Here is a 24,440-nt window from a genome sequence, read left to right on the forward strand (position 1 = left end):
TTGGGAGGAGGTTTCAATGGATTTTATCACAGGTTTACCCAAGTCTGAGGGAAAGAGTGTCATCATGGTGGTAGTTGACAGACTTACCAAGTATGCACACTTTTGTGCATTATCACATCCATTTAAATCCAGTATAGTTTCTATTGCATTTATGGAAACAATTCAAAAGCTACATGGAAACCCGAAGATTATTGTAAGTGACAGAGATCCCATTTTCACTGGAAATTTTTGGACAGAATTATTTTCTTGTCTTGGTACTCAGTTAGCTCATAGCTCATCTTATCATCCTCAACCTGATGGGAAAACTGAGATAGTAAACAAATGTTTGGAAGAATATCTTCGTTACTTTGTATCTGATAAACAGACACAATGGGTCAAATGGTTGCCTCTGGCCGAATGGTGGTATAACACTTCCTTCCATACAACAACAAAAATGACCCCATTTATGGAACTTTATGGATATCAGCCACCATCCATCACATCATATTTACCAGAAAATTCTAAGGTTCAAGCAATGGAACATCACATCGAACATCAACAACAAGTCCTCCAACTCTTAAAGGATAACCTCGTGTTGGCACAGAATAGAATGAAACAATAGGTAGATCAACATCGCAGCGAAAGAAGTTTTGATGTTGGTGATTGGGTATTCCTACGACTACAACCATATAAACAAATGTCCCTAAAGTAAGCTAAGAAGGATAATAAATTATCACCAAAGTATTATGGTCCGTACAAGGTGTTGCAAAATATTGGTACTATGGCATACAAATTGGAGCTTCCTGCAACTTCTCGAGTGCACCCAGTTTTCCATGTTTCATGTTTAAAGAAGGTTATAGGCAACAACCTCCCAGTTCAAACAATATTGCCAGAACTTGACGAGGAAGGAAAAATTATATTGGAATCGAAAGCAGTCACAGAAACAAGAACTCGATAGCTATGAAATCGATCAATTTCGGAGTATCTCATCAAGTGGAAGAACTTAGCCGCTGAAGATTCTACATGAGAGGATGAGAATTTTATATAGAATCATCCAGAACTACTCAAGCGTTGAGGACAACACTTTTTTGAAGGAGAGGGGCATGTTAGGTCCTTATAATACTAGTGATTACCCCATTACTATTATAGCTGTATCCCTTATTAATATTGTTGTGCCCCTATTTGTCCCCATATTATTATTACTGTGCCCCATAGAATCCCTCTATTGTTATTTTTGTGGCTTTATATTATTATTGTTAGGTCCTCTACGTTATATTGTGACTCTTTAGACTCCTATAAATAGAAAGGAGGTTTTGTCATTTGAATCATCAAAGAATCATTCATTTGTGTAATGTAAAGGAGGTTGCCCCCTCGAAGAGGTTGAATTCTAAGGCGTTAATCGATCTTTTCTATCTTTTTGTTAGGTAGTTTCATAACACTAAGTGATGATGCCAAAATGAATTCACATCACTTGTATTTGTACACTTCTAATGAGTTTGAGTTAGCTAGTTAGGCATACATTAGCCCCTACAATAAAATAATGTGAAAAATAACTAGCTTTTGGTGACAAGCCCACCAAACGAGCTCATAAACAAAATAATAAGCCTCTCAAGAGTTCGAATATGAATAGTGCACATCATTGGGCCTTGGAGGAGGCCTAATGGAGTCCATATGTGCCACAATGTGTATTTGTTCTCCCAAAAGTAGTTGATAAGTGGTTGGACCCTTATAATAACAAGTGGTGCTCCAAATGACACGTGGGGGCACACAAGTGTTCTCATGGGTATCCAAACAAATCAAAGATGCTTGTAGATCTCCTATAAGCTCTAGGATGATGGTGTAGGTGATGGCACATCATCATACAAGTCTTGGAGCATCTGCCAAGTGTATGGTGTAACTCTGGGGCCAACTGGGCATGATGGATCAGGTGCATCTTCCTTGTCAAATAAATGAACCATGAGTAATCTCTCAATGGCTATGGCAATCCATGGAATGTTTTCTGTTGTTGTGGAGGCCCATGGCTCTCTACACACACCCTACATGTGCCAATGTATCCCTCTAGGGTCAACACCCCATATAGGGAGACCAAACCGAAATGGAAACCACCTGCATTCCCGCATAAGATCTAATCTGTCCCTGTGCCTTCTAGCACACCAAGTCATTAAATAAATCAATTAAAATAGTTTGTAAACCATGGATAACAAGTGAGAACTTCATAATGGAATTCTCTTCCATAGTAGGCTTTGGCATGTCCTAATGTCCCCTATCTCCAAATAGGGTTAACCATGCATCTTATTAGGTGGTTTCTATATCTAAAGGGGGTGATATGTCCTTGGTACATCCTTCAAATGGTGGTGGCATGTGGCATAATGATGGAATGAAGTAGGGAATGAAAGGGGGCAACCCGGATCACATGCCATGTTACAAGGGTTGCTAATAAAATAGAAGCCCACACTTGGGTAAATAATGTGTGGCAGCGAGAAATTGTGGTGCATGAGGTACCCCAAACTTTATTTTTCCACCCTTCTTCATATGCCTCTTGCCTTTTTATGATTTTATTTGGTTAACTGCTTGGGGCTCTAGGTAATGAGAACATGATGCATAAAGTATAGCAGTGGCTATCCTCTTATAAGGTGGGGCAGTTCATCACCCACCGGGGGTTGGGACAATCATGGGTTCCTGAATGATAAGGAGGCTCATGAAGGGTGATGTAGGAACCATGGTGATGGCCATGGAATGCAATAGATCTCATCTCATGGATTTTTCACGTGCTAAATTCTGTTGTCTCGACCATATTTTGAATTTTGCAGTACAATTTCCTGTTGAATGTGGCCAATTATGATTTTTCTTTTTTCCCTAGAATGGCTGCTAGTAATAGATGCAGCCGTAAATGCAACTATAATAAATTGGGCACAAATTTTGTCTAATAATTTAGAAAGAACAATAAAGGAGTATAGAAGGAAAAGAAGTGTTGCTTCGAGGGTTTACCCTCCATTTTTTATGAGCGCCTATGTAATGGATGCAATTTGTTTTGGTCCAAAATTCGTTGTCATGGGATGGAAGTGGACTATCCAAAATCCACTTCCCATTTACATATACCATAAATACACGTGGTAATCTCAGTTTCAATCACATTTTTACAAAAATTTTCATGTTGTTATGCCCTCTATCCACAAACGGCTTTATAACCGAGATGCCCCCAGGTTTTCCAAAGAAGCCGAGGTAGATATCCTCCCAGTGGCCAGATGGTTTGGGGAGGAAACATTTACATATATCAGGGTATTTGGCAGCATTACATTCCCCCATGTCCTCCCATACTATGTTTCAGACAAACTGATGGCTAGAGAGATAGCCTATCAAACAACTAGTGAGGGAGGGATGAGTAAAACATTAAAGGAAGCAAAAAAGGCCATTTGGCCTACATTCCCTTTATATTGTGGAGCATTTGCATTACATGACTTGGGGCATGCATTCAAGGAAGCAAAGATTACATTATCTCTGCAGTTACCTAAATTCCCAGGAAGGCAATATGACCCATTCAGCATCGTCAAAGACTTCAACACCATAGTAAAAATAAAAGTATTCAGTAATGAGGAAGATACATTTGATGATATATTTTTGTAGAAGAACACCTTCACAGAGGTGAAGCATATAGCACAATTACTTTTTGACCGTGGATATCTTGAAACCTTTTATGAGTACAGAGAAGGGAGGATAACGAAGGTCCCATTGGACCAATTATTGACTGAACCAAAAGGGAGCCTACTCTCAGTGTAAGTCTAGAAGGAGATTCCAAATAAAATTCTAAAAATGATTCTGGAGTAGAATCCCAAGAGAAATCTACTAGGGAGTCAGAGAAGTCATCACAAAATGGGAAAAGTAGAAGCAGGGAGTCGGAAAAAGATACAACCCAATCTATAGAAAAGACAATTGAGCAAAATTTAGCTAGAAAATAGGCTAAAATCCATTCCACATCCACACAACAAATAAAACCCCTCATGATTGATTTAGAGAAAGAATGGGAAAACTTTAATAAAAGGCTCCATATAGAGGAACAAACGACAGAGTTGCAAACTCCACAACAAAAAGAAACTCAAGAAATTACCACAAAGGAGACTGTAAATACTCAAGAGGTAGAGCACATCCCTATTACTCCCACCTCTGAAATTATGTTAAGAATTGAGGAGATTCCCCCTCTAGATGTGTTTTATATCCGACAACACAAAGCATTTGTTAAAAGACAAAGGAAGAAAAGGAAGTTGGGTTCTACTGCTGTTACTACCCCTGATAATGAACCGATGGATGTTGTCTGGAAAGGCTCACCCATCGACCCATCCGGAAACCTTACTAGACTATCACATTTTGCAAGGGCCTATGCTACAATGACCATCGACAAAGAAACAGAGGTGCAAATGTTGCTTAAGGAAAAATAAGATAAAATTTTGCCGCTTGAACAACAATTACAATAAGAAAAATCTGACCAGCAAGCAAAGGCACAGTTAGCTAAGCTTCAACAAGAGTTTGAGCAGATGAAAATAAAACATTAAGCCAGCTTAGCATAGAAGGAAGCACAAATACAAGGAATAACTGATCTACATAAAGATGATCCAAAAATTGATCAGTTTATTACTGAAGCATTAGGCCTTAACTCCCAGCCGATGCACCAAAAAGATCTATTATTCCAGAAAATTCGCAATGGAATTCTTATTGTGAAACATGCAACAAATTGACAAGTCAAGTCATGGAAATGAGACTTGAATATGATGAAATCTTGAAAAAAGTCTCCAACTTCATCACTTGGCAGAATTCAGAAGAAGGGAGAAAGGCCAACCTACCTAAAGTGGAAGAGTCACACAAAGAAATCTTATTTGCAAACTGGGATTCTCAGTTTAGAGAGGCAGAAAAGGCAACAACGGATGTGGTAACAGCAACAAACATTGTTATTGAAGGCATTAATAAAAATTTACATAGCGCCAATCTTGTGGCAGAATTCATTTCAAGTTTTTTTCCTAATGTAAAACAACTTGAACTATAGTGGAGGCAGGCAACAGAAGAAAAAGCAGAAACAATTAGGCAAATGACCAGGTTAAACTGGGAAGTATATTGGTGACATCTAGTGAAACCTCACAGCCAGTGGATTACCCTGCTATGCCTAACCACTTCTACGGAGAAAATGGTGCCAGCACCGACTGACGCCGTGTTCGTTGGGCATTTGAAAGCTGAAATTGGCGAACTGACACAGCTCAAGCCCATGACGGACATTTGCTATCTAAAAGATCAAATGCAGAACAGTTAGTCACCATGCTCATTTCTATTTTTGTTTTATTTTGCATAATTTGAGGAAGGTCGTTTAAGCCTTCTCAACTATTTTTGTAATAACTTATTTTTAGTTTTATAGTTTAGTATTTAAACCCCTCTCATGCATTTAGAGAGAGGCCCAGAAATTTTATCAGAAATGATGTTCAAAACATGCAACTCTGTCCCTTTAAGGAAGTTCTGATGAAATTAATGGAACAAGATTTATTTTTATCTTATCTGGCATCTTCTACTAAAATTGCACTTTTGTACTCTTAGATGGTGTTGAATGGATTGAAAGTAGATCAATATTGCTGAAGCACATAAGTAGGACATATTATAAATGGTACTTTTATCTCGTAATTCTCTTTTACTTATGTATTAAGCAATAATTTCTCTTCAAATTGTTTATGTATGAAAGTTTGAATCTTGGTTAGCATTATTGCACTTCTATATGATGATGGCCTATATTTTATGCTGAACACATGAATAATTTCTTATGTGATATATCTTTCACAATCATTTCAGCTAACTTTTTGATATACGAAACGATTATTGTTGAACTATTTCATTTCTCATTGCAATTGAATGATCTTTATTACCAATTGTTTTTGGGCATTATTGTAGATCGCATACTTCAATTTATTCCCTAGTATAGTCATAATTAGATAGTGTTTAAATTAGGATAAAATGCATGTGATTATTAGTTTAGATCATATTACTTTTAGCTTAAACATTACTCCAAAATATCACATATCACCCATCAACACTGTTATAAATTAGATTGGGAAATTGGTCACATTAACCCCAGTCGGAGTCACTACACCAAACCAAAAGGGAGATGCCAACCAAGGTCTAGACCGGGTGGTTTTCCCCCATGTTGAAGCAACGACTTTTGAGGCTTCAGCACCTCCCTAAACTTTAGAGTCCATTTTTTAATAACTTTTTGACCATAGTATTGAGTTATATGTAAACAAAATCAAAAGAAGTGATCAAATCTAACTTGACACTTCTTCACATTTCTAAATAATTCATTTTATTCATAGAGCATAAATATGTAAATACATGGAAAAAATGAAATAAATCTATTTGCAAAACTAATAAAATCTCATGCCATCTAAATACCCCATAAGACAAGTTCTTATAATGTTTGACTTTGACATATAACATACTAGGTGCAAGAACATGAAGACAATGTTTCTGGTGCACCACACAACATATCGAGTTGTTATCCAAGGGAAAATAAACAATAGCTATTTTCTTAGTTAGGCATGTATCCAATGATCCCATGAAATCATATTTATTGTCATTAACTTCCTCACTAAGACTTTTCTAAAGGTAGGTTAATTTATAAGAAACCTACTTCCAATATTGTTGATAAGATTTTACAAGAAAAATTTAGAGTTAAGAAAGTTCTTGCTAAGTTTCTTTTGATAGAAACAATAATCAATAGGCTAATAAATAATGAAATTAAACAAGTTGCACTCTAAAATGAATTAGTGCTCCACTAACTAATGAATTAGATCAAAATTTGATTGAAATCTCCCAAACGTTCAATGGATTGTATGAAAAACTTATATGGACACTATCATATTTGACTAAAAACTTCACAAATTTCTTCTCATAAATTCACCCTAAATGTTACAAAATCCTAAAATCTATAAAACCGTAACAATTACAAAGATGTAGAGATTCTAGTCACAGAGTAAAATAAATGATTATAAATATTAATATTAATATGAGTTCTAATACTAATATTAGTATCAGTATTATTATTAATATTATGTGGTGTGGAAATTCCTTACAAAGTATTTAGAAGTTTATCGTAGTCCCGATGTATTGTATATAACGAGATGCCTACCCATTTAGGAATGGCTAACCATGGAAATGTTTCCATGTTCATTTTAAGCCTTAAACATAGTAAAAAAAAATTGGTACAATAGAAAAGAGTCAATATTCTTTTATTCACTTTAAATGCACCTAACATTGTAATGAACTAAAAATGTTGAAGCTAAATCGATTGATTTTCTAAAATTGAAATCATAGAACCTACAAAGGTTACATATAAGATAAATTCAATCTTTCTTAAATTTTACAAAATCTATGCATGACACAAATTTGAGGTAATGCCCATAATAATAATAATAATATTAAAATATAAGTAAATATCTAGTAAATAATAAAGAAAAGATAATACTAGTAAATAAATAGTGAATAATAAATAAATTATAATAATAAATAATAAATAATGAAGAGAATATAATGGTAATACACAAATAAAACAGTGAATAATAGTATATATATATATATATATATATATATATATATATATAAACAAAAAGTAAATTAAGTAAAACTTAAAATAAAGAAATAAAATTGGCACATGGAATATTTGCATGGAAATCCCTTTCCATTTTTTTGTCTATTTAATGGACGATGAGAAGAATGAGATTCATCTATTCGCTTGGGAGAAAAAATTTGTGAGACAAAGAATTCCCTGGCAGTAGTACGTTGATTGAGGGCTTGGGGGTGACTAGTTGTAGAAAGATTATATGCAGCTGAGCCTATAGTTGTACGGAGAGTCGTCCCCAAAAATTTTGTTGTGGTTAGCAGGATTCAACTAGCGTTCAAATTCAGAGTAACAAGTAAGGAATATCATCGTTACAGGTAAGTAATCTCTACTCATGTTTTTAGGAAATTATATGCTAATTAGTTAAATAACTACGTGTTGATTATTAACCACATGATTCATACAATTAGTTATATATTTTAATTTTGGGGTTATTACATATAGTATCAAAACAAGGTATAACTCTATTGGATCTTTGGATTTTATAACTACTAATAATTATAAATCATATTTCTTTATTTATTAAAAAAAATTATTGATTTTTTTAATGTATAATGATTTAATAACATACTATTATAAAATAGATAATGTGGTTTTTGGTTTAAATAAAATAGTATATATATAAACAAATTTCGACAAAGCCTATAACTTCTAATGAGTGTAGAAAATTTCGAATGCTGCTAAGGTAAAAGTAAAAATAATGAAAATTAAAATTAAGGAAATATATTTTAAAAAAATGCAAGTGAATAAATAGAATTGAAGTTCAACTAGTCCAAAATTATCTGAAAAATTAGGGTTTTATTTCAAATTCAGAGTTGGGCTCTAAATTATGGATTTTGTTTTAAATTTTTATGGATTCCAAGTTATATCAAGTGTTCACGGTTTTCATTCAGTTTTTTTTTTTTTAATAAGTTTCCAAGGTCTTTAATCCAGATTTTATGGGCCATTATAATGAGAATTTGAATTGAGAAATTTTTATTAATCAAGGAAACAAGGTTCTTACCGTGGCCTGTGAGAATCAAGTGGCTTTTGGGGTGAAATATTACCAGTAAAGCTCGGAGATTCAACTTTGGTGCAAGGCAGTGTCAAATCTCTAGCTGAGATGTACGGCCCTGGAATTGAAAGAAGAATTCCACGGAGATTTTGGAAACTTCGGTAACAAGAATCATAATTACCTTCATAAAATTCATCAGAATTGGAATTTGATCCAACACCAATAGATACGTTAGATTAGTTTTCCATAACTAATAGGGCATCTTAGGATCGAATCATGGGCTTATAAAAAACTCAACAGAGATAAGTTGCCAAATATGACTTCCATCCATTCTAAAAGAAAACTACAACCCCAAAATTACAACTATTTTTAAGTGATAGTCTAGATTTATTTTTTTAAAGCATATTGATAGTTAATATGTTATTATTTGATAGTTAATATGTTATAAGAAATATTACTATACATTATATAGATATATAATAAAAAGTGAATATGAATTGGAATTATTATGGTGGTGAGTATGTATGTAATAATGCTTTTTTTTTTTTTTTTAAATAATCGTAATGGATTTGAAATTAATGAAACATATATTGCGATTTTAAATTCTAACATTGATTGCAAGGTTGTAGTAACAATTAAAAAAAATAAAGGCCCTGTTCTCTCCATTCTCACAATCAAATGGATGCAAAGATGTCGTGAATTTCACTGTTGGGACAATCACACGACAAAAATTACAGTATGAACATTACAAATGTCTTTGGGTTTCTCCATGTCCCATAGGATTTTTGTTTAACTTCTTAGCACTAATTTTAAATGGTAAAATAAAATTACCATTACCGACTGGTCCTCACCGGGCAAGGACTCTCGTAACCCTAAAAAAATAAAAAAAAATCAAAAGTCCTACAAAACTTACCCAATCCACATAGGGACTCAAAGCGACGACCCATCAATGCCCGTCAAAATAGCATAGCCGTTTAATTATTATGGGAAGACTTAATTAATTAAATGTTGTGTGATACATATAAAGTTTAACAAGTACTATTCAACAGTTTATAAACTGTTCACCTAGCGATAATTCATACATGATTAAAAAAATTGAGAAGAATTATTCAATCATCTAATTGGATATAGAGAGTGAGTGCAAAGATAAAATAATTTATACTTTTCTTTTAGGTGTGGTTGGGTGAAATAAATAAATAAATTATGATATTAAAAAATAAATATATAATAAAAGGGTATAAATGTATTATAAATAATTTTAAATTTAATGCATGGGATATATGTAGATAATATTTGTTTAAAATACGAAGGATTTAGTTTTATAATAAAACTGTAAAAGGTTGGAGTAATAATATAATAAGATATATAGAAAATAATTTAATGTAATATATGGAAAGGAATGAACTTTAATATTTGTTTAAAAAAAAAACAAAAATGAACCAATATAGATATGATTTTAAATGGTTTATTGTATTAGAAAAATTGATAAGAAATATTTCAATATATATAATATATGCATTATATACACGTATAAATATATGTGTATGCGATAATTTAATTTTATGATATGACTAAAAAAAATTTAAGTAATATAGTTTAATATATATATTAATTGGATATTATGATATTTAACTTTTAAGTTGGAAAATTTGTGGGAGTTATTGCACACATGTTTTAAGAAAATAAGATATATTAATGTCCAAAATAAAACAAATAGAGACATAGTAACAAATAGAGACATAGTATTGTTGATGGAATTTGAAAATGACATTTAGGGATAATGATGTGATTTGGGAAATAATGATTTATTATTGATATGAATGATTGAAATTGTATAAGATAATTCATGGTGATTTTTATGGATATATAAACATTATTTGGTTGAATTTTCTCCAAGATAAGAAGAATGGTAGTTTATTTTGAATGAGTGTCCATAAAAGAAATTGTAACTCAATGTTGTTTGTGTCTTATACTTTTGGCATGAAAAAAAAAGAGGATTGGATTAAATTTAGATTTTAAATTACAAATGGATTTGGTGTTTAATAAATTTGTGTTAAATGAATATTAGTGGTTTTAATGAGTAGTGATGAGATAGTCTAGATCCTAGATGGATGTTGAATAATATTTTGTGTTCATTTTTATACAAGAAAATGAAATTGATTTTTTGATGAATTGTGATAATAAATCTATAGTATTATTGCTCTATATTTGATATGTATGATTCTCATATTTATGATGTTATGATAATGATGTTGTATGCTCATATGATATGCATAGGGATCATGATGTTATGATATTATGTATATTGACATATGATTAATTTATTATGTTATGTCATGATATATATTTGATGCAAATATGTTGATGTGATAACTTATGATGATATTCATGATGTGAAGCATATGAAATTGCCTGAAGATTTTATGAAATGCATGAGCATGTAGTTTTATTATTTAGAATGTTGTGATAACAATGATGTCATGTTCTCATGATGACATGCAAGAATTGACACATGAATTATTTTCTATGATACTGTGATGTTATAGCTAATGGCTTGGTTGCATGTTGAGATGTGGTGATTGACAGGAAATCCACAAATGTGCCCAGAGGTCTAGTTTATTTGATGATCTCCTAGGAACCCATACCCGCAGGAGAAAATATGTAACACCATATGGGTTAGGGACATACTCAATCACCACTACATATGTGAGTGGTTCCTTTATCTTGTATAACTCTTGATGGATAACTTCCTTTATCTTGTATAACTCTTAATGGATAGCTTTTGAGGGGATATGTGACCATCCCGAGGAGGTTGAGTGCCTAATATTGGAGTGGGCCAATCTTTTGAGATGCCTAAAGTACTATTGCTTGGAGTATTGAGCTCGGTCCCTTCCATGGGACAAATGAGGTTTGAGCTAGGAATGAGCCTTAGGGTTAGTCTTAGGCTATGGTATAGACTGATGAGGCTTTACGAATGGTTCCAAAACTTGGGAAAAAGGACATAGAATTCATTGGGACTTCTCGAGTGTTGTGGGAAATTTGAATGCCTATTGGTTATATTAGTTTAGCAGATGGTGTAGGACAAACGTGAAGTAATAAATAAATAAATAAAATAAAATGTTAAATGATTCAACTTAACTTCGGGACGAAGTTCCTTAAAGATGGGGAGTATGTAATGTCACTAATAATAATAATAATAATAAAAATAATAATATTAAATAAATAAAATAATATAATATTAAATATAAGTAAATAAATAGTAACAATAAAGAAAATAAAAGAAAATAATAGTACATAAATAATAAATAATGAAGAGAAAATAATAATAATAAATAAATAAAATAATGAATAATAAATTGGAGTTATATGTGTGTGTGTTGTGTGTATGGTGGGGAGGAGGGCCCGGAGGGTAAGAATAAGTAAAATTAACAAAAATTAAAAAGGAATAAAATAAGAAAGAGTTAAATTAAGAGAAATATTAAATTAAGTAAAACTTAAAATAAAGAAATAAAGGTTGGCATGTTGACATATGGAATGTGTGCATGAAGATCCCTTTCCATTTTTTGGTCTATTTAATAGATGAAGAGAAGGATGATATTCATCCATTCTCTTGGGAGAAAAGTGTTGTGAGACAAAGGATTCCTTGATAGTAGTACATTTATTGAGGGCTTCGGGGTGGCCAACTATAGAAATATTATATGCAGCTAAGCCTACGGTTGGGTGGAGATCTATCCCCAAACATTTTGCTCCGGTTAGCAGGATTCAACTAGCATTCAACTTCAGAGTCATCAGTAAGGAATATCGTTGTTTCATGTAAATTGTCTCTACTTGTGTTTTTATGAAATTTTATGCTAATTAGTTGAATTATTTGAATAGTTGTGTATTGATTATTTACCACATGATTGATATAAATTTTGGGGTTGTTACATAAAATTTTAAAATTCCTTCTCATATTTATTTCAAATTATATCCAAAGACTTAAAAAATAATTGTCATCTACAATTCCAAAAGGTTGATTTATGAGAGAAAACTATTGTTTTTCTTTCAAAGCAATTACATATTAGAAATTTCTTCAAAAGTTGAAAAAGGTGTGCCATTATAATGCTTATGTACGCTTCAATTTCATGTATATGTCATTTAATAAAATATTTGGCTTGATGTGTGTTGCTAATTTTTCTCTTTGGGTGAGATATATAATATGTCGTAGATTTCTTCAAAACTTGAGCAATATGTGACATAGAATAAAGAAAGTACCTTTCATATGACATGAAATAAAGAGTTTGTTGCAAAGAGAAGAGTATAGGAGAATGTGATGTGTTGCACAGATAATATCTTTCATACCACGTGATATATTGCATGGAAACATTTTTGTTGAACTGTGATGTATCACATGGAAAACAAATTTGTGTGCAACACACTATAGAGCATAAAAGTTTGTATCATGCAAACAAGTTTTTTTGCTTGATGCAAAATTTCATGAAGGAAAGTTTTTTTGAGGAAAAAATTTGAATGTGAAATGGTTCAAGGAAGATTTTTTTTTAAAAATGCAAAGAAGAAAAAATTGCTATAGGAAAAGAAGCAAAATTTACTTTTGTCATGACAAAGGAAATTTGTAATTGCACAAAAGAAAATTTATGGCAACACAATATATGAAACATAGATATTAGAGGGAAACAAAATAACATTAATGAGTATTTTGGGGCTTTTAAGAGTGCATAATAGTAATAGGTTCTCCAAATTTAATTAAGGAGAAAGAAAACAGTCTCAACTACTCAACCAATTGGAAACCAGAGTAGTGCAAAATAAAGAATATATATATATATATATATATATATATATATATATATATATATATATATATATATATATATATATATATATATATATATATATATATATATATATATATATATATATACTTTCTTGAAATAATTGTTTAAATACAATAATTTTATATATTTTTAAATATATTAACAATTTTGAATTATGATATTGCAAAAATTATAAAAATAAATTATTAAAAAAATTCCCTATTATATTTTATTAACCTTTTATATAAATATATAACAACAAATTATAAATACATAATACATATTTCAAATGATAAATTTTAAACACTTCAACTATAATGTATCATTAAATCTTGAACCTGAAAGAACATAGATGCCATCTTGCTCACCCTGCCATCAATATGACAGAGCCTAAATCTGATAGGGGCGATGAGAGCCTCAATGTGGTGGGAGCGATCCTCTCCTACAATAGTGTAGCCGCTTGAGAGTGAAGCGGTAAACCATGCAATCAACCCGGTTTCCTTGAGAGCATAGGCCCTATCATTGGCCCTATTCTTGGAGCCCAGTGGAAGTCATGAATCAAAGGGAAATGCTTCCCCTGAGCAACTGAGAAGCCGTGATTTGTGACACCATCAAATAAAATAGAGACGTATCGTAGCTATATGAAATACAATGTAATGATATGCAAGTTTATTAGCATTTTTCCAATGGAAAAGGACCTGATTAAATGGATCCAATAGAAATGGCAGCCAAAAGGCCATATAGAACTCAAGCTGGGAGCTAGAGGTTTTTTTACAGTAATTTTCTCGAATATACAAGATAAGGAAAGGGTTTTCGAAAGTGGGCCTTATTTCTATGACAATGAAGGTCTCTTCATGAGATACTGGGAGGAATTTTAGAACCCAGACAAAGAGAAATTCCTGACGTCTCTTATCTGGGTTCACCTCTTTTCCCTACTAGTCAATTTTTGGGATCTAGAAATTCTGGAAGGTTTAGGTAACTCAATCAGAATATTTGTGAAAATATAAGAGTATACTCGCAGGGAAAGATATACCTCCTATTCCTACATATATGTTTATATGAATATCTCAGAACCCCTCCCAGAGTCAATGGAGTTGGAATAGAAGGAAGAGATTTTCAAACATCCCCTGGACTATGAGCACATACCGTTTCACTGATGTCGTTGTTGAGTATTTTCATCTGTACAAAGCATGCCCACTGAACCAATCCAGTATGGAAGAGTTGAAGTTGTCTCTGGAACAAAGCGCATCACAAGATACGAATGAGGGGTTTAAGGAGGTTCCATACAAAAAGAAGAACACAAAGGGGTAACAGAATCAATGATCCAACCATCAAAAGAAAAGGGTAAGCTAGAACAAGTTTAAAGTGTTGTAAGAGGAAGGGGAAACCTCAAAAGAGGTTGAACTACCAGAGGACCAGGATCAAGGTCGAGAGCCAAACAAATAAACAACCAAAACAAATAGGAAAGACCAAACAGAACTGATAGACAAAGAGGAACCAGAATAATAAATCAATCTCACTGCAATGGAGGTCAGTGCATCCAAGGAGGAGTTGAGGATGGAGGAAGCAGTTCTAAAAAGGATTCTGAATGAGTGGTGGCACCTAGATGAGATATTTATTCCATAAGATCAAAAGAAATTTTATAGAGAAACGTTCCAGCAATACCTGGCTAATCAATGCCAAAGACTGGCAGATTTGATGGAGAAACTTAGGGTGCAATTGGGAAGTTTGTAGGAGTAGTAAAGCCAAAGTAAAGGAGGGAAGAAAAGGGGAAGGAGAAACCTTAAGGAGTCAATCCAAATGGTGGGCGAGATGTTAGTTAAATCGGGAAGGGTAATACCGCTATCAGTGGTATTCCACTAACTACACAAATTTTCTCAATGATAGTAATCTCTTTGGATGTGAGAGGCCTCAAGAGTTGAGGTAAGCAGAGATACTTACAAGATTGCTTGAAAAAATAGAAGCCTCATATAGTGCTTCTCCAGGAAACAAAGGTATTAGGAGAAAAAATAGAGGAAATATTTAGACGATTCCAAGCTAAGTACGAAGTAGTAGTAATAGATGCAAAAGGGAGTGCAAGAGGTATTACCGTAATATGGAACCCTACAGAGTTAATGGTGGACTCTTGGATGGGAATGCCCCGCATCTTGTCAGGGTTATTTCGACACATTGGAAGCAGGGAATGGGTCTTAATCTCGGCGGTCTATGGCTCTCACACTCCAGGAGAGAGAGAAGATTTCCTCTAGAGCATAGGGAAGTTAAGTCAACTACATACTGAAAAAATTTGGCTGATAAGGAGAGACATCAACTTGATAACCTTGCTAGCAGAGAAAAACACGGGAATAAGAAGAGAGGAATGAGAAATGGAACTATTCAGAAATATGCAAGTGGGCCTCCATTTGGTAGACATTCCAACCATTAATGGAATACAAACTTGGAATAACAGGAAGGGAGGTGCTCACCTGGTGGCCTCTCGACTGGATATGTTCTTGGCATTTGAAGATCTTATCAACATAGACATTTACTATGAAGCCTCGATTCTACCATTTATGGGCTCTGACCAATAGCCCATTCGACTAGAAGTAGACTTGAAGCAGGGGTATCGTAACTGCCCTTTCAGGTTTGAATCCTTTTGGCTACGTGACCCCTCCTTCCTTGATAAAGTAAAGGACTAGTGGAACTCGATTTCAAAACTGGGAAGAAATGTCATGCACACATTCTAGCTTCGCTTGAAAGAGTTAAAACAAAAGATTAAGAAATGGAACAAAGAGGAACTTGGCCATATCCAACAAGACCAGGAATGGCTACAGACCCACATGCAAAAAATACAACAACAAATGATAACGAATGGACACTCGAGATCCTTAATTATGGAAGAGGGTATGCTCCTAACCAAATCCGAGAAAAGGAGGCAGCTAGAAGAGATCTCGTGGAAAGAAAAATCACGGGTACAATGGCTCCGGGAAGGTGAAAGGAACACTCGCTTCTTTCATAAATCCATGCTACAACATAGATAACACAATTGAATATTCTCATTACTACACCTAGGGAGGAACAGATTGGTACAACACGAAGATATGGAAAACTCGTTGGTCAACCATTTCCAAAACCTCCTATCAAATTCAATCCCTGACATATCAAAAGCTATTGGGGTCTAGGTCTTAGACATCCCCATACTCTATATTAGGTCATGGGAGCAAAGCTATGGTGGAGATGGATTCAGAGAGCAAATGATTTGTGGAAAAAGATCTACGAAAGGAAATACATAATGCCATCTTCCGCGGAAGGGAGACTGAGAATATAGGGGACACTAAGAGGATCTACAATTTGGAACCTAGCAGTAAAAAACCAAGATTTGATAAGCAATCACAACTTCTAGGAGATTATGGGGGGAGAAAAAACAATGCTTTGGTAGGATGCATCACAATAGAGGCAAAAGTTTTTCAGTCAAAAAGACCATGCCAAGATATTCTATTCATAAACTGATATGCAAACTTGACAATGAATAAATTTTGGGATTTAGATGCCATATCAACCTAGCAAGAGTGGAGAAGGAGAGAAAATTGGCCCAATTCTCCAAATTCTCCCTAATGGGAAGCATATGACAAGGAGGTCAACTTGAAAAGAAAAAAGATCTCAAAAGGAACAAATATCCTTCGATGGGGATATAAAAATAAGGGAATGTTTACAATACAAAAAGGGAATCAATTGAAAGTAGAACACTAACACTAGCATTCTCCACCCATCTGGGGTAGAATATGGTTGCGGAAATTATGGCCAAAGGTAGAATTCTTCCTCTAGCTGGTTAGTCATGGACAAGCCCTCACATGGGACCAACTACAAAAACAAGTTGGTAAGGGCCCTTTGCATGTAGCATGTGTGGGTCACATGCAAAAACTATGGAGCACCTCTTAAATTCATGTCCCTTTAGCAATCAGCTTTGGTAGAATCATGAAAAAATCTTTGACCGTTCATACTGAGACTGCTCAAGCATTAAGGCTTCAATCGAAAAATGGAGGAAAAGTGCATACAAAATCTATATTCTCAATAGAGCCTGGGCCATCTCTATTTGATTTCTCCTTTGGGTGGTGTGGAAAGAAAGGAATTAGAGGGTATTCAAAGATAAAAAATAGACTAAGAGGGATGTCTAGTAGGTAATCAACAATAACATTTGAGAAATCATACTAGAGGAGAAATGGTACCTGAACGATTGGAAAGTCCCTCCTCAGGAAGGTTGTATCTTGGCAATGCTCAACTTGTCCTCATAGATGCTAATGCCTTTTTCATGGAAAATTAAAACTCCCCCCATCCAATCACCCTCAATATATGTATGTCCCCTAGAGGAGTTCATAAAAATTAACTTCGATGATGCCTCAAAAGGAAACCCTAGCAAGGTAGTATTTGGAGCCATCTTTAGATACCACCAGGGTTAGATAGTCTAATTGTTTGCATCGGAATGTGGCATCAGGAGTAACAATGAGGAAAAATTAAATGCAGTTAAATAAGGATTGTTAATCACAAGGAGGGAATGAACACATAAATTGGTCATTGAAGGAGATTCCACCTTGGTGATACACTCCATAAAAAAGCTACATCAAGGTGCAGACATGGAAAATATAAGTAATAGTTAGAGAACAATGATATTATTCCAAGAAATAGGAGACCTTATCTTAGATGTTGCATACCTTATTCTGGTACATGTACATCATTCAGGTAATGTTGCTACAGATTTCATGGCTAATTAGGGGTGCAACAACCCTATAAAGGATATGGACATCTCTGGGGATAGGGAAACTCAAGGTGAAGGTATGGCGGACCTATGGGAGATTCTGAAAAAATATATGAGTGACAATATGGGCCCTTGATCGGGGTGTGACGGGACGCGAGACCCTCGCTTGGATCACCATAATGTTTAAACAAGTGTGGAGTAAGGAAAGTGGGCAACCCACCCAACACAACCACATGCTCCAGGCAATTAAGGGCCTGACAACCCATAACCAAGTCGCAAGGTAGACCTCTGGCATGATAAATTGATATTTACAAATGGTAAGTATGGTGGTAAGCTTGGAATTTTGAATGCAAAAATTGTGGTTTCACCTCAGGAGGTGTGGTAAGGTGATGAAGATAGCTCGAGTGACTAGAGACCTGCGCCACTGGCAGAGCACGCTAGGTGACAAAAATGGCATGATGACATGACTAGGTAACTGGTATATTTCTCAAGCCTTCCTAGTTCATGAAATGATGATATTGTAGCAAGTCTCGAAGCTAGAATGGTAGGGTCTGGGGATGATATTTCATGGGTTAATTGGGATTGGGTTAATTCTATCTCTGTTAGTGTCTAGAATGTCGATTTCAGACTTTTATGGAAATATGCTAGCCCAAATGGCCATGTATAGGGATTCGGGGCCTGCATTTAGGAATTTCTTTGTAAATTATGTCAAGGAGTCCTTTAGTTCTAGGCTTCTAAGGTTCGGATGGGCCTGGGGTTGGTTAGGGAGCCGAAGATCTTCTGGATGTATCCTAGCTCGGAGGGGTTGGTATGAAACCAGCTCACAAAAAGACAAAAAAGATAGATAAACGACTTAGAAATCAGCCTCTTCGAGGGAGCAACTTCCTTTACATTATACAAATGAACAATTCTTGGATGATAAAAATGACAATACCTCCTTTCTATATATAGGAGTCTAAGGGGTCATAATGTAATCAAAGCTGCCATAACAATAATAATGTAAGGGCACAACAATAACAATAGTTGGCTTCGATGTGGCACAATAATAACTAGATGGGGACTACATGGGTACAAAAATATAATAAGGGGGTTGCACTAATAACAATAAGGAGTTACACTACTAGTATAGGGACCTAACATGCCCCTCTCCTTTAAAAAGTGTTGTCCTCAACGCTTGAGTAGTTTTGGGTACTTCCGTATAAAATTATCATCCTCTCATGTGGAATCTTCAGCGGGTAAGTTCTTCCACTTGATTAGATACTCTCAAATTGATCGATTTCATAGCTATCGATTTCTTATTTCTGTGACTGCTTCAGGTTCCACTATGATTTTTCCTTCCTCGTCAAGTTCTGGCAATATTATTTGAATTGGGAACTTCTGCAACTTTTGAATGAGTGGCCACACTTCTTCATCATTCTTCCATTCATCCCTTACTTCATTTATCCAATCTGGTTGGATAATAGAAACATCACACAACAATGCTTCCACATCCTCATCCTTTCTTGAGAGTGCATATGTAACAACATTTTTCTTCCCTTTTTTATACATGATTTCAAAGTCATATACCAACATATTTGTGACCCATTTTTTCTGTTCTTTTGAAGATAATCTTTGTTCTAAAAAGTATTTAAGACTGTCATGATCTATTTTTACCTTGAAGTGTCTTCCCATTAGGTAAGGTCACCATTTATTAAGTGCATGTAGTATTGCCAAAATTTCCTTCTCATAAATAGCTTCCTTGAGGGACATTTGTTTGTATGGATGTAGCCGTAAAAATGCCCAACCTCCTACGTCAAAACTTCTTTCACTGCAATGTTGATTTTCTTGTTGTTTCATTTGATTCTGCACCAAAGTGGCATTATCCTTTAAAAGTTGGAGCAGTTTTTGTTGATGCTTGATGTGATATTTCACTGCTTGAACCTTTTCCTTCTTGATATGTCCTTCTAGCTTGAGAGTTTGAGTAGAGATAATTTTTGCCAATGCATTACCTGATATGGTCAGATTCATTTCGTGATGCTCGATGTGATCTTTCACTTCTTGAACATTTTTCTTCTTGATATGTCCTTCTATCTTGATATTTTGAGGAGTGGTAATTCTTGCCAATGCTTTACAAGATATGGTCAGATTCATTTCTTCTTTCTCTGGGGTTGGTTCCTGGTGTATATCCTCTTCTTTTGATATTTCTTGATCCTTTTCTTCCACTTCTTCGCAGACTATTTAAAATAATTTCTTCTGAGCACACTTATGACCTTTAGTGTATTTGGTATCACAAATGTAACAAAGCCATTTTTCTCTTTTCTCTTCCAATTATTGTTGTGTAAACCTTGTAGGTTGTGGAAGGCTAGGAGAAAAAACACTTCCATATTTATAGTTGTGAGCGGTAGGATTCATTGTTTCCATAATTCCTCTTCCAATTTTTCTTGCCAACCTGGATGCCTTCTCCAATGAATCAGGTTCCGAAAGACGAACCTCATGTTGAATGTTATCCTTTAAAGTCCCTATGAAGACATCAATCCTTTGCTTCTCTGGAATATCATTTACCCTTATATTCAATTTTTGGAATTCCTCAATGTGCTTTGCGATTGAACCCTTTTGTTTGATACTTATCAATTGACTAAAGAAGGTGTTTCTCTTTGTATCCTCATAATGTTCTAACATTTCCTCTGTTAAAATTGACCAAGTGACAAGTGGTTTACGAGAACAAAGTCCTTTATACCATAAAAATTGATTCGATTCTAAATATAAAGATGATATGTACCTTTTGTAATTGTTGTACATCATGTAGATCAAAATATTGTTCCATATCTAGTATCTAATTTACCAGATCCTTGCCATCAAACTTCCTCATATCGCCTTTTCTTGATTTAAGGAGCTCAATTTTGAAATGACTATAACTATGTAATTTTGGATCTCCAAGGTCTAAATTTGTAATCTACAGTAGCCCTCCATGTCCTCTTCCCAATTACACCAGTCTGATTGAAATTGGATTCTCCAAGAAAGCGTTATGCCCAATCTCGCAAGATGACATGCTTATATAGTTTTTCAGTTGATCAAATTTGTACGAAGTTCCACATGTTACCGTTTCGACCTTAGTACCTGAAACTGATATAAAAAACCTAAATTCCATCCAATTTCTATGGCTTCTTATGAAATTTAAATCTGATTATGGGAATAAAAGTTATGACGATTTTCCTTAGGTCACCTGTTTGAGATGTAATTCAAGATCCTTCCAAAACCCTAACTTCGTTGGATCATATCTCTGACAATATAGCGAGACAAGATATGTAATTCAGGACCAAGCTTCACCACATTTGTAGATCACATGGGTTTTAATTTCAGAGTCTGAAGCTTCGTAGCCAAACAATTATAGCAAAAATTCGATGATGATCTGTTTGAGATGGAATTCTGGAGCTTACAAAAACCCTAACTTCCTCAGATCAGATATCCAAAAATATAGTGACAAAATATCTAAAATCTGGACACAAGGTTCAACGCGATGTCATCTCAAATGGGTTTTTTTTCTAGCTTCTGAAACATCGCCAAAAATAAGTTATAGCAAAAATTCCACAATGACATATTTGGAGCAATGAAACCCTAGAATCAAAAGCTCTAATACCAAATGTTATGAAACCAACTCACAAAAGGATAGAAAAGATAGATAAATGCCTTAGAAATCAACCTCTTCAAGGGGGCAACTTCCTTGACATTATACAAATGAAAAATTCTTGGATGATACAAATGACAAGACCTCCTTTATATATATAGGAGTCTAAGGGGTCATAATGTAATCAAAGTTGACATAACAATAATAATGTAAGGACACAACAATAATAATAGTGGGCTTCTATGGGGCACAATAATAACAATATGGGGACTACATGGGCACGACAATATAATAATGGGGTTGCACTAATAACAAAAGGGGTTACACTAGTAGTATAAGGACCTAATAAGGGAATGTATGGGGAATTGGGGTAATCACTGACTGTCTGGTGTGTAAGTTCTATGAAGGTCTCATTTGATTCATGGATTCATAAGCTTGGTTGGGCCTAGAGTTGGTTACAGAGTGTGAGAGGAGTAAGGCATCATGTCATTTGAAAGAAATGGAGATGGTCAGGTCTTCTATCAGCCCAAAGGCAAAGGCCAAGGGCAGCGGGGTTCTTTGTGTTCTCATAACCCAGAACAGGAAATGGGGAACCAAAATGGTCTCCCACAGGAAAGGAACGAAAGGAAAAACGTGCATATGGAATTTGACGGTAAAGAGTTTATTGAACCCTCTATTTGCACTACCATTTCAGGTCTACCTAAACTGCATACTCCTCTGGCTGCTGCATTGCTAGTTCTCACTTCAGTGAGGGCTCGGGAGTTTTCACAGTCATTGGACGACATAGTCTACGACACAATGGTGAAGGCAGAGGCTGGCGTGGGGAAGTGAGGGCACCGTCATGGCAACAACAAGAACATCAGGAAAGGGAAAATGTCGTTGGCTTTGTCAAGTAAGCCCCAACTTAAAAAATGAAGGAAAACAAGGGAGGAGAACATGAAAAATATCATGCATGCTTATAATGTTGGATCCGCGGCATAATTGAAGTTTGTCATTTTTTGCATGGTAGGCGGAATTGAACACCAAGGTGGCTACATAACCGATTCTAGTAGAGGACTGGGAACCTTTAGTAATGGACCCTAAACATACCCGCAAAAGACTGACTCTATTCAAATAGTCAATCCAACTTTATTGGGTAATGAAGAGCTTACTGGAAAGAGCTATGTCGGAAACCCAGAACATGGATGCCCTCTAGCAAACCCAACAATATGAACCAAGCGTCAAGGATAATAAATGAGAAATACAGGTGGTTTAGCTGCAACAATATCGTCAAAATGTCCACCTTGGATTGATGAAAAAACAGCTACAAAGACTGCAGCAAAATAAAATGCGAGGGTCGAGTGCAAAGGATCTATCCTCGATAGAATCGTCTGATGATTGACTACCGAGAAGTCATGAAATTTATGAAAGTTTATGATATGTTTTGTTGTTTTTATGATTTGGTGGGATAACAATTACATTTTCAATAGTACATATAGATGGGTGATAGATATGACAACCTATAATGCTTGGATAAACATTCTCAAACTGTTTATGTTTTGGACGACTTATGATGCTGACCAGTGGCCGACAAACCTGGTTTCCTTCAGGTAGGTTGAGGCCAGCAGACTTTTTTTTGTAACCTACCTTACATATGACTAATAGAAAGGTATTGCCAAGCTTACACAAAAAAAAAAAACTATATCATTAAAATTTACATGTACATTAATTCCTTTTTTGGCTAATATAGTCATATTTAACATAAAAGATAAATTTAATTTATATCATTGAAATCTGTATATAAATATATTATTAATTAATTAATATAAGATGCCAATTATAGTAATCATGAAAGAGCTTTGTAATGATAATAATTTTTTTATATTAGATTATCATTTCAAATCAAAGATTTATTAAAAAATATAGTTAAAGAATCAATGAGTAAATAAAGAAAAATCGCAATTTTTCCAACATGTTAAGAAGGATTTTAAGAAACCACATAACAGAAATTTCATAAACTTGTAAGTGTAAAATTAGTAGATATAATTAATTATTTGAGATTTTAGTTTTTTACATCTCTAGAATATATTCTTCAATTAGAAGTCAACCATGTAAATATTTGTTTATTCATAAATATGTTTAAGAAATGAAAACATTATATCTAATTTAGAAAAATCAATAATTAGTTTAGTCATTTCCCTACACCAACAAAACCATCATCTAATTACATAAAAATAAGTTTTGATAAAACAAAATCTATATGATTTCCAAATGAAAAGGTGGACAAATAGCCCCCACCATATTCTTGTTTAGGGAGAAAAAGAGCTACAAAAATACCACTTAATATATCATGATGGATATTTATGAATCCAACCATTGTTACCAAGATACCCCATGTAATAAAATATGACAATAAAAAGTATTGTACGATGATGGAAAATTGTTTTTTAAAACACATTGCAAAGAAACACTAACCATATTGAAAATGATATTTTGAAATAACGTAAATCCTTACATTACTTTACCTTCCCCTATATAGTATAAACACATTTTAACATTTCTATGTTTGATACCTCATATTTAAATAAAATTGTTATTTTCCAATAAACGAATTGTTTGAATAAAATAATACATTTCTCAAATTTGTTCATAAAAACACATGTAAAATACTAAAAAAATTACAACGAACCAATTACTAA

Source organism: Pinus tabuliformis, chromosome 4_1 (assembly GCF_031772625.1).
Source record: "Pinus tabuliformis cultivar Carrire ecotype Pingquan chromosome 4_1, CPIR1, whole genome shotgun sequence".
NCBI lineage: Eukaryota > Viridiplantae > Streptophyta > Pinopsida > Pinales > Pinaceae > Pinus > Pinus tabuliformis.